Source organism: Mirounga angustirostris, unplaced genomic scaffold (genome assembly GCF_029215605.1).
Source record: "Mirounga angustirostris isolate CCGP_5_RB_7025 unplaced genomic scaffold, mMirAng1.0.hap1 SCAF_9, whole genome shotgun sequence".
In the NCBI taxonomy this organism is placed as follows: domain Eukaryota; kingdom Metazoa; phylum Chordata; class Mammalia; order Carnivora; family Phocidae; genus Mirounga; species Mirounga angustirostris.
This window is the reverse complement of record NW_026991717.1, coordinates 32466900-32479135: the sequence shown is the minus strand read 5'-3', so window position 1 is coordinate 32479135 and position 12236 is coordinate 32466900. Positions and strand designations below refer to the sequence as shown.

The window sequence follows — 12236 nt, the reverse complement described above, 5'->3', positions numbered from 1 at the left end:
CCAAGAGGAGTCCTGTCAGGGCCAGGATCTCTGCCAGTCCGTGCCTTCTCACCCCACCTCCGTGACCCAACCGCCTAGCCATGAACAGACTTGAGTTTTTTTTTTTTCTCATACTTGTTTTCTTGATTACAGCAATGAAGTGTGCAGGTGACTCCTAATATAGATTGATTCAAGTGGGGTGTGAAAGAATGTCAGTACAATCTTTTTTTTTTTTTTAAAGGAAGGATGAGGTTGCAACAGTGTTGTAAGGGATATCTAAAAATGTAATGTGTGACTCTAATTACAGTTCTTTTAGTGAAACAACAATCTTGCCTAAGACTGTTCCTTAGCTCCAGGCTAAACCAGGATCATGCTCTTTAAGGACAGTTTTGTTGTTTTGCAGTTAAGTATAGCTGACAAGAAGTGCTTGCATTGTGTGTATTTTCCAACAAAGAGCATTGCAGACATGATTTCATTTCACCCTTACACCACCCCCTTTGAAACAGGAAAGGGTAGACCTCCAAATTCCCCGTTTAGCCAAGGCAAGCTTATGTGATTTCCAAACATGGGTGAGCATCACAGTCCTCTCAGGAGCTTTAGAAAATACAGATTCCAGGGTCTTAAAAGAATTATTTTGGGATGGAGCCTAAGGAATCTATGTTCTTAACCAAGCCTTTGGCTTCTAATTACTCTTCTCTTTCTGACCCGCAGTGCTTGAGTTTTTCCTCACCCAAAGAATGGGAGTGCTGATGGGTTGTTCCAGGTTAAGTGACTCATTGATGCTTAGGGAGTTCATGACAAAGCTGGTAGTACCTGGGTACTCCCCATAAGTACATGCTCTTCAGTGGCCCACTGGTGCTCTTTGGAAATCCGTTGTGAAGAGCTGTCGGTTTTCAGAGGGCAACTGAGAAGTCATCTAAGAAAGGTCCTTTGGAACCTGAAAAATCCGCGTCTTTGTGTAAAGGAGCCCTGTGTAGTTGATCAGAGTTTTAGCACAGCAGTGTTTGCAGTGGATGCCAGAGCAGGCAGAGTGGGGGTTCAATTCCCATCTCTTCCATTTATTACCCTTGTGATCTTTCGGGAGGGCTCTCAGTCTCTCTGAGCCTGCGTCTTTCATCTGTGAAGTGAAAATGACGAAGCGGGCCTCCCAAGGACGGTGTGAGGTTAGACCGAGCTAGCGCGCGGTAGGTAGTAATACTCCGGGTGCTCTTTTATGCAGAGTGCCATGCTCTGCTGTAGCCCCACGGACAGGCTCGGAAGCAGGCAGAAGATGCCGAGGTGCCCTGGGGTTTTTCCTCAGTTCACCAGGCAGTAGTGGCTGAGCTGGGACTTGGATCAGAGAGTCCCAGCTTCCACGACAGCGGCAGTCTGGCCGCCAGCCCAGACCCGCCTCCTGGCTGATTGCTTTAGTTTAGCAAAACATCTGTGAGTTGCCTGCAGCCCCCGCGCTGCCTTGTGGCTGGCAGGGTTCCATGCCGGCCGCTGAGTCAGCTGGGCGGCTGAGTCAGCTCGGAGCCGGATCCCGCCCTGACAGCACTGGGAAAGTTCAGGCCCAGAGGCGGCTGGGCTGCCCCCGCCTTGGCAGCTGGCCAGCCTCTGCGTGTGTGCGGTCGTTCCTAGAAAGTGCAGCCGCGTGCGAGGAACAAGTGGAGCTCCAGAGCCTGTCTGTCTTCAGGAAGTGCAGCAGGTGTTGAGGTCAAGCCATTAGAGCTTTGAAAAAAGAGACTCTTCAGAAGCGGCGTGCGCGTGCACACTCGGGTGCACAGTGGCAGGCACCCAGCGCCGTGTTCTGGGCACGGCAGCCCCATGCCTACACACTTCAGTGCTCAGGAGCTGGCTGTTGGTTTCTGAAACCCTTTGAATTCATTTTAGGTTTCTGAGGCATACTCACTAATTATAGACTGCCTGGCAGAGCACCTGCCAGAATGTTTTATAAACACCAGCAGAGCTGAGACCTAATCTCATACCCTAAAGTCCCCTTCCCCTTGGATTTGGAGATCGAGAACTGGGTTAGGGGGTCATTGTTACAATGACTTTGAAACCTCAGATGCGTACCTCCTTTTCCTTTTGCATTTAATTTTACAAAATTGCTCCAGTCTGTGCCCTCCTCCTTTGTCTAAACCTGCCTTTAAAGGAGTAAATAAGGGGCGTCCGGGTGGCTCAGTCAGTTAAGCGTCTGCCTTCGGCTCAGGTCATGATCCCGGGATTCTGAGATCGAGCCCCGCATCACGCTCCCTGCTTAGTAGGGAGTCTGCCTCTCCCTCTTCCTCTCCCTTCCCCCCTGCTGGTGCTCTCTCACGCTCTCTCGCTCTCTCTGCTCTCAAAATAAATGAATAAATGTTAAAAAAAAAATAAAATAAAGGAGTAAATAATATGCTTAGGGATTAAAAAACCTTTTTTTAAAGTTGTGCTTATGAAGTGGGGCTGAAAAAATATCCTTGGGGAGAGCCTGTAGAAACCATTACAGACATGAAACTAGCTTTTGTTTCTTATGCAGTTAACTTGCAGAGAGCAGAAATGGAGTATCCCTTGCTCCAGCAACAGTTACAAAGATCTTCTGCAGGTAATACAAAATGATCTCACTGTCAATATGTTGAGGTGTCCATTTTGTTCTTTTATACAACAGACTTTGTTACAGAGGCTTCATTGGGGCAGGCCTGAGCTCCATGGACTAAGGAACTCATAGTCTAAGCAGAGGCCCTGTGTGGAAACCTCAGGGGGCATTGGGTTTTGGGTTGCAGTAATTTCACTCTGTTCTAAGTCAGCTGAAGCCCAACTGCCCGGTCTTAGCTATGCCGTAGATATTTTCTTTTTTTTCCTAAAAATTTTAATTTATTTATTTGAGAGAGAGAGAGAAGGAGCACGAGCTGGGAGAGAGGGAGAGGGAGAAGCAGACTCCCTGCTGAGTAGGGAGCCCAATGTAGGGCTTGATCCCAAGACCCCGGGATCACAACCTGAGCCAAAGGCAGATGCTTAACCTACTGAGCCACCCAGGAGGCCTATGCTGCAGATATTTTAAAACAAGGTTTTGTTTCAGACGTTCACATACCAAGGTAAAAACATTAATTTTGTCTACAGCATAGCTAGCATAGCTTGGTAAACCAATAGGAATACTCAAATAATATTTTGTAAGACTTTGGGGGGTGCAGGTCGGCAGGCATCTGCCAACGAAAAAAACAAAATTTAAAAAGCTTAAGGTCTCCGCAGATTATCTTTTGTAATCCCTTTCTTAGAACGTGTGAAGTCAAATAATTTTATGGATTCTCTTTAAAGAAATTCTTAGAAAGTAATTGCTTCTTAAGGCCCAGATCGTTAGACAGAGTATAGTATTCCCTGACACCAGAGTGATGGGAAGATGGATAATGCTATTGAGCCAAGCATTCTAAAGCCCATCAGATTTCGATGGGCAGAGTAAATAATTGTAAAACAAGGCAACAGACAAAGAGCTGCGTGTCCCTTCTCTCAAGGGAGATCAGTAGAGCCCTGTCAGCATACAACCAAGTGGGGGGTGTTGCTGACCTATTAAGGGTGGTCATCTGTCCTCCTGGGAAGAGTGTAGTTTAGGCAATACAGGCTTTGCCGGTCTTGAGCCTGTTAATGGAGCCAGGTTTCCAGAAGTAGAAAGATGAGCAATGGCTTGATAGGCATGGGGGAGCCAAAGTGTGTATGTTTGATTTTTTGCATACTTTGGCAGTCACCTCGGTTACTGAGTGTGGGAAGGAGGAAGGATGGCTGACTGCTTGGTCTCTGGAATCTATTACCAAGAGTTCCTCTAAGTAGTAAGGTGTCGTTTGTTGGGCTAGTCCTACTTTTCTTGGTACATATACTGCATGTCTTTGGAACATTTGATGCTTTTTGTAAAGATTGTGCAACTATTGCCTGAATAAAAATAAAGTCATAGGCTTTCCTCACTTTTCTTTATAGGTCTGTCTTGCATGTCCTTAGCTCCTACCGTCACAGTGGAATCCAGTCAGTGGTTCTAAATTGAGGTTGATCTCCACCCACCCACCCTGCTCCCACATGTTGTTTGGCAGGGTCAGGAGACATGTTCGGTTGTCGAGACTGAGATGGAGGAGATGTGCTACTGGCTTGTAGTGAGTAGAGACTCTACTGGTAAACATCCTGTCCTGCAGAGGACAGGCCCCCACAACAAAGAGTTACCTGGTCCACAATGTCAGCAGTGCTGTGTTGAGAAACCGGCTTTACATTGTGTCATTGGAAAAAGACCATATGGGGTGCCTGGGTGGCTCAGTCATTAAGCGTCTGCCTTCAGCTCAGGTCATGATCCCAGGGTCCTGGGATCGAGCCCCGCATTGGGCTCCCTGCTCCACGGGGAGCCTGTTTCTCCCTCTCCCACTCCCCCTGCTTGTGTTCCCTCTCTCGCTGTGTTTCTCTCTGTCAAAGAAATAAATAAAATCTTTAATTAAAAAAAAAGAAAAGAAAAAGAACATATGCCATGCTTTCATCAGATGCTGCCCTAGACTCCGTTCCTTTGTGTTTCAGTCTTGGTCACTGAAGAGTTTGGCAACCTTGAGTCTTCGTCACATCTACTTTCAGTATCTGTGTTGAGTTCATGTCTTTCCCCATAGTCATCTGGGTGACCAAACTGTCACTTAGGAGAGGATTGGGACCTAGAACTTGTGCTCTCTCTTTTGGCTCAACCAGTGGTGCTTCTAGCCTAGCATTCCATGATGTCTAAGATGTCTGTGGTGATTTGTGAGACCGCTTGGTTGCCCTTTTAGACATTAACCCCAAAAGGTTAAGGCATAAATACTCAGCTAACATGTTAATTAGTAACAGATTTAATTATTAAATCAACATTGGTTTTGGAGCCAGAAGATGTGGATTTAGATCCAGCTCCGCTTCTTGCACACCGTAGTACTTGGGAGAGGTGTCCTAACCTACCACTCTGAACCCATACATACATGAATCCCGGAGGCTGGAAATTATCCTCTCTCACTGTGCTCAGGGAGCGATGGTAAAGTTATTACCAACGTGGAAGGAGAATTACAAGTGTGAAAGATCTTTGTAAATTTATACCATCATACAAAGGTTGGGTCAGATTGGCATTAGCACCAAAATACGTTTTGAAGCTGTAATTCTTCAGTCTTTCCTACTTTTGTAGTAAATCCTAGACACTGCTCTGAAACAATTCCATTTCACGTTTCCCAGAGCTGTGACCAAACTCTCGTATTCTGGAGTTCTCTGAAACATTTCAGGATTATGTGAGCTGAAACCAGTGCACCTTTTTTAAATTTTATTTTATTTTATTATTTTTTTTTTTTTTAATTTTATTTATTTATTTGACAGAGAGAGACATAGCGAGAAAGGGAACACAAGCAGGGGGAGTGGGAGAGGGAGAAGGAGGCTTCCCGCGGAGCAGGGAGCCCGATGTGGGGCTCGATCCCAGCACCCCAGGATCGTGACCTGAGCCGAAGGCAGACGCTTAACGACTGAGCCACCCAGGCGCCCCAGTGCACCTTTTTTCAGTCAGCACTTTAAAAAAATCTTTTATTTTCTCTTTGTTGAGAAATCATTGTACTTTTGAAGCTGCTGCTTTCCACGTTAAAATAGGGGTATGTGCTTGTTTCTTCTTTAGGTAGAACTAGGCTTTATTTACATTGAATTCTTTTTTTTTTTTTTTTTAAGATTTTATTATTTATTTGAGAGAGAGAGCACAAGCAGGGGGAGGAGCAGAGGGAAGAAGCAGACTCCCCACTGAGCAGGGAGCCCAATGTGGGGCTGGATCCCAGGACCCTGAGATCACAACCTGAGCTGAAGGCAGATGCTTAACCCCAACTGAGCCACCCAGGTGCCCCATATTTACATTGAATTCTTATAAATACATGGTCATGACTTAACTGAGGTCCTTACCCTTCTTACCAAACACTGATCCCACCACACACCTCTGAGATCCCATCCCCCTCCTAATTTTCAGGGACTTGCTCCATCAGAGAAAGGCCTATTTCCCTGACTTTTTGGACCCACTGGCTTCTGAAGCTTTTTCCACATTGATACATGTTCTGCTGTCTCCCAGATTTAAAAACAACAACAAAAAAAAACTCCTTTAATCAATAAATCTGTTTAGTTCATTTGTTACAAAGGAATTAGAAGTCATTTTTAAAAACTTTCCCTTGAGGACACATTTCCTTCCAGCTTAGTTCTCATTGTCTCCTGTCCCCACAGCAGAGCCTCTCAGAAGCATTGTTTGCACGCCTGTCACCTCTAGCTCGCTTACTCCATGCGCTTCAGTCTAGACTCTGACTCTTCCGTGTTCCTGAAGTTCCTCTTGGTGAGGCCTCCCAGTGACCGCCATGTTGCTAAGCCTAGCCTACCCTCACCTCACTTGATTTCTCATATCGAATACAGTAGACCCCTCTCCTTGAAACATTCTCTTCCTTTGCTTTCCGTACCCTCTCTGTTGGCTTATTTTCCTTTCTCTGTCTCTTCTGTCTGACAACTAGAACCCCACGTTCCCCAGGGCTTAGTCTTAAACCCTCTTCTCTATATCCCCCTCCCCGGGCAATTTCTTTCAGTCTCACGGTTTTAAATAATATCCACAAGCCATTGATTCCAGTGTGCATTGTTTGAGCCCAAGTTTCCATTCTGAGCTCAATCGCTGTATTCCCAACTACCTTCTGGACAATTCCACTTAGATATTTTACTGGCATTTCAAGTTTAACACATACAAACCTGAACTGTTGATTTCCAACCTAGTCCCCTACAATTACTTCCTCCTTTGTTTTTCCTTCTCTGTAAAGGACATTTCTCTCCATTTGGTGATTCATATCAGAAACCTTAGAGTTGACTGTCTTTCATACCTCCTATTCTGTTACTCCGTCTGGTGATGTCCAGTCATCACCAAGGCTTATCAATTCTCCCATCTAAATGTCTAGAATTCTGTCCCTTCTCTCCTTCTCCACTATCACCTACCTAATCCAGGCTACCTCCCTACTGCTGGAGCTATCAACAAGTGTCTGTGTCTTCCCTCCCCCATTCTAATCCATTGTCTACACAGTAGATAGAATGATCTTCTAAAAAACAAATCAGATTATGCCACTCCTTTAATGCCATCCAAGTATGATGTCAGTTGCTCTAATTGTAAAAGGTTAAATCTGCATAATCTGATCCCTGCCTGTTTGTCAGCCTTATTTTTGCATATGTCCTCACCTATCACTGTACTCCAACCATCCTGGCCTTTTAGTATGCTAGTCCTGCCTAGAACACTCCTCTAGGCTAAATCTGCCCAGCCTTTAGTTCTCACCTTATACATCAATTCCTCAGAGGCACTGTCTTCCCCTTTAGTGTAGATCAGGTTATATGCTGTCATTGAACATTATCCTTTTGTATTTGTGTGGTTGATTGGTTTGGTGTGTGATTCCTATACTAGATGGTAAACTCTAAAAGAATAGGGACCATATCTGCCTTGCTTATCATTGTATCCTGGTGCCCCGTGGAGTGATGGCAGATAATAGGTGCTCAATAAATACTGTGTCTTCCACTGTCTTTTACTTGGCCCTGTTTTTGTTTCTGGTTTTTTTATTGTTATGTTAATCACCATACATTACATCATTAGTTTTTGATGTAGTGTTCCATGATTCATTGTTTGTGCATCACACCCAGTGCTCCTTGTTTCTGTTTTTTAATGCGAATGGCACCATTTCATTTTTTTAGAGCAGTCTTAGGTTCACAGCAAAACTGAGTGGAAGGTACATTGATTTCCCACACCACCCCTGCCCCAACCTATGCGCAGCCTCCCCCACTATCAAAATCCCCTGCTAGAGTGGTACATCTGTTGCATTCCATGAACCTGCACTGAGACATCATTCGCACCCCGAGTCTATAGTTTATCTTAGGGTTCACTCTTGGTGTTGTATGTTCTGTGGGTTTTGACAAATGTATAATGGCATATATCCGCCATTGTAGTATCATACAGAGTGGTTTCACTGCCCTAAAAATCCTCTGTCTCCACCTATTCATCCCTCCTTCCCCTTCAACCCCTGGCAACCCCTGATTTTTTATTTTTTTATTGTCTCTGTAGTTTTACCTTTTTCAGAATACCATATATTTGGAATCATAGAGTATATAGCCTTTTCAGATTGGCTTCTTTCACTTATTAATATACATTTAAGATTCCTCCATGTCTTTTCATGGCTTGATAGCTCATTTCTTTTTGGCATTGAATAAGATTCCATTGTCTGGATGTACTACAGTTTATTTATCTATTCACCTATTGAAGGACATTTTGGTTGCTTTGGCAATATGAATAAAGCTGCTATAAAAATCTGTGTACAGGTTTTTGTGTAGACGTGAGTTTTCAGCTCATTTGGGTGAATACCAAGGGACATGACTGCTGGATTGTATGTTAGGAGTATGATTAGTTTTGTAGGAAACTGCTAAACTGTCTTCCAAAGTGTGGCTGTACCATTTTGCATTCCCACCAGCAATGAATGACGGTTCCACATCCTTGCCAGCATTTGGTGGTAGTAATGTTTGGTATTCTGGCCTTTTTTTTTTTTAATTGACATTATCATTGAGATAATTGTAGATTCACATGCTGTTATAAAAAGAATAATTTAGAGAGGTCCCTGTACACTTTGCCCAGTTTCCCCCAACAGTAACTTTTATTTATTTTTATTTTATTTATTCAGTTAATTTTTTTTTTTTTTTTTTTTTAGATTTTATTTATTTGAAAGAGAGAGCAAAAGAGAGTGAGCAGGGAGAAGGGCAGAGGGAGAGGGAGAAACAGACTCCCCTGCTAAGCAGGAAGCCTGATCAGGGCTTGATCCCAGGACCTTGAGATCATGACCTGAGCCAAAGTCAGACACTTAATTGCCTGAGCCACCCAGGCACCCCCAATGTAACATTTTATAAACCTATAGTATAATATCACAACTTGGATATTGATGATGTTATTACCCACTGATCCCATTTAGAGTTTCCAAATTTTACTTGTACTCTGTGTTTATTTTTTAAGCCTATTTAGTTGTATGTTTAATATATCTACATAATAATGCATTTGAAGCTGCAGATTTCTCTCAAGGGCACACTTTTGCTGTATTGCACAAATGTTGGTATGTAATGTTTTCATTGGTTAGTACTAAACATTTCATTTTTTTAGTTGTCATTGCTTCTTTAATCCATGGATTGTTCAAAATGTTTTTTATTTTTTATTTTTTTTTAAAGATTTTATTTATTTATTTGAGAGAGAGAGAATGAGAGACAGAGAGCACGAGAGGGAAGAGGGCAGAGGGAGAAGCAGACCCCCTGGTGGGCAGGGAGCCCGATGTGGGACTCGATCCAGGGACTCCAGGATCATGACCTGAGCTGAAGGCAGTCGCTTAACCACTGAGCCACCCAGGCGCCCCCAAAATGTTTTTTAGTTTCCAAATATGTGGGTTTTTAAAATATATCAATTTATAGCTTTATAATTAAGCTCTAACCATTGTGGTTAGAGAGCTGGTATGATGATAATTTTCTGGAATTTGTTACAATGTCCTATGTTGGCCTTATGTATGATCAGTTTCTATAAATTCTCCATGTGTGCTTGGAAAGAATGTAAATTTTCCTTTTGTTAGATGTAGGGTTATGTATCTCTCTGTTGGATCAAGCTTATTATTAGTTGTGTTATTCAAATCTTCCTTATCCTTACTAAGTTTTGTGTAATCAGTTTCAAAAAGTGGTGAATTAAAGTATTCCAGGGTAGGACTGGCTTTCTTTTGATGAGTGTTAGTACATTTTTTTTCTTACACATTCCAATCTTTATATCCTAAGACCACATATAAAAGACCTATAATCTCTGCCTTTTTATTAATTTAATCCATGTAGTTATTAGGATCGGTGATACATGTGGGTCTATTTCTGCCCTCTAGCTTTGGATTTTCAGTTTGACCGAGGGTTCTCTTTGCTTCTTGTTTTGTCCTCTCCTATCTTTTGTCATTTGATTTTTTTTTTTTTTTAAATTCAGTCTTTGTCTCCTCTACTGGTTTAGAAGTTTTATTTCTGTTTCTATTCTTTTCTTGGTTACGTTTAGATTTTGCCTTGCATTCTTGACTTTTTATTCTACTCTCAAACAATATTAGGACTTTAGAGATTCTAGTTTTAACTTCTACTCCACTCCCATCTTCCAGTTTATTGTGGACAGTATTTTAGTTCCAGTTTGTTCTAACTCTTCCCCCAAATTAGTTTTTTCCCCCAAATGCTAATGGTATTTAGACTTCCCACTAGGTTTATCCATTTCTTTGCTCTCCATGACTTCTTACAGCCCATTCTCTCCCTTTTAGGCTTGGTCTTCTTTATACTTTTTAACTAACTCTTTTAGCAGAGATTTGTATATAGTAAACTTGGTATGTCTGAAAAAAGTCTTTTTAATTTATATCTTTATTTTGCCCTTACTCTTGTGTGATTGATTATAGCTTTTAAATCTAGATTGACCCTGATTTTCCTTTCTCATTTTCTTTCTTTTTTTTTTTTTTTAAAGATTTTATTTATTTATTTGACAGAGACACAGCGAGAGAGGGAACACAAGCAGGGGGAATGGGAGAGGGAGAAGCAGGCTTCCCACGTTGCAGGGAGCCCGATGCGGGACTCAATCCCAGGACCCTGGGAGCATGACCTGAACCGAATGCAGACACTTAATGACTGAGCCACCCAGGCACATTCCCCCTTTTCTTTTAAGTAGACCCTGATTTTTTTTAACACTTTGACGATATGATTCCACTCTCTCCTAGCAACTGTTTCGCTGTTGAGAAGTCTGTTGTCAGTCTAATCTTCACCTTTGTGAATCCTTTTTCTCTCTTGTGGCTTTTAAGATTTTTCTTTTTGACTCTGTTATTTTGCACTTGTACTTAAGTATTCTAGGTTTGGACTTACTTTTATTTATTCCACGTGGGCCTTGTTCTGCTCCTTCAACCTGGTCTGAGTCCTTTTTTTCTTTGGCTGCTCTTTTTTTTTTTTTCTTGACTGCTATTCTAACAGAAGTATTTGGATCCTCTCATTCATTCTTCTCTGTATCTTTTTTTTTTTTTTAAAGATTTTATTTATTTATTTGAGAGAGAGAGAATGAAAGACGGAAAGCATGAGAGGGAGGAGGGTCAGAGGGAGAAGCAGACTCCCCGCTGAGCAGGGAGCCTGATGCGGGACTCGATCCCGGGACTCCAGGATCGTGACCTGAGCCAAAGGCAGTCGCTTAACCAACTGAGCCACCCAGGCGCTCCTTCTCTATCTTTTATAGCCTTATCTTTTTATGTCATCCCCCTGCATTCTGGAATATTTTCACATTCTATTTCCCAATTTTGAGTTCTCTCTTCAGCTCTCTCTATTCTACTTAGTAACTTAAAATATTGTTTATCTTAATATTGTGTTTAATTTCTGTACTTTTTTTGACTTTTTAAAAATCTGCCTGTTTTTACCAGTTGGTTTCTATTCCTTCCTGTAAACTCTTTAAACATCTTTAACTTTTTAAAAACAGTACGGAATTGTTAGAACTTTTTGTTACGAAAATCTCCTGCATACAAAAGAGAGGATGGTAATGAACTGCCTGTCCTTTACCCAGCTTTCAACAATTACCAACATTCTGCCATTCTTTAAACATGCTTATTTTAGAGATGCTTTTAGATGATTCTCTTTATCATTCTTGGAATACAGGTTCTTGTTTCATGTTACTCTCCCATATGGTGGTTTATTTCCTCTTGTGGTGTTTTTGTTTTCCCAGTGTAAGCTCATTTTGAGCTGGGATTTGGTTCCATGGGAGTCCCATGTGCTAGATTATGGAAGCATTCCTAAGGGGAGTTTTGTCTGCTCCTACGCCGGGAGCCCTACAAGTTTAGCTGGTTGTCATTGTGTTGGGGTAATGTGAATTTGGAGTCTCTGTCTGTGCGTCATGAGAACCAGAGCTTCCATCTCTTATGGACCCTATTTTTCCATGAGGGCCGTGACAAGTGGCAAGTTTCCTTCTTTTTCAGGCCGGTGGGCAGTTTTTTAAGCCCCAGTTAATGGGTGATGGAAGTGTAGTCCTTCCTGGCTGCTGGCTTTATGCAGTTATCTCAGTGCTGGGTCCTGGCATGCAGGGGGCTTGCAGCCTGGACTCCTCTCCCTTGGGATTAAATCCGAGGTCCTCGGGCCTTAGATGTTAAGAACTATACCCAGGTCCTTCTCCCTTGAGTCCTACAGCTTTGGCACCTGCTCACTGTGGGTTGATTTCATTTTTGTTTCTGGCACTGCGGACTCTGTTTTCTCTCTTGGTTTTAAGCTTAGCT

General features: G+C 42.6%; 1 protein-coding gene across 4 annotated transcripts in view; it reads left to right on the top strand.

Annotated features, from left to right (window-relative positions):
* LOC123861013 (dual specificity protein kinase CLK3) overlaps nt 1-12236 on the top strand; it is an 84283-nt gene that overhangs the window by 3329 nt on the left and 68718 nt on the right. The window lies entirely within an intron of this gene.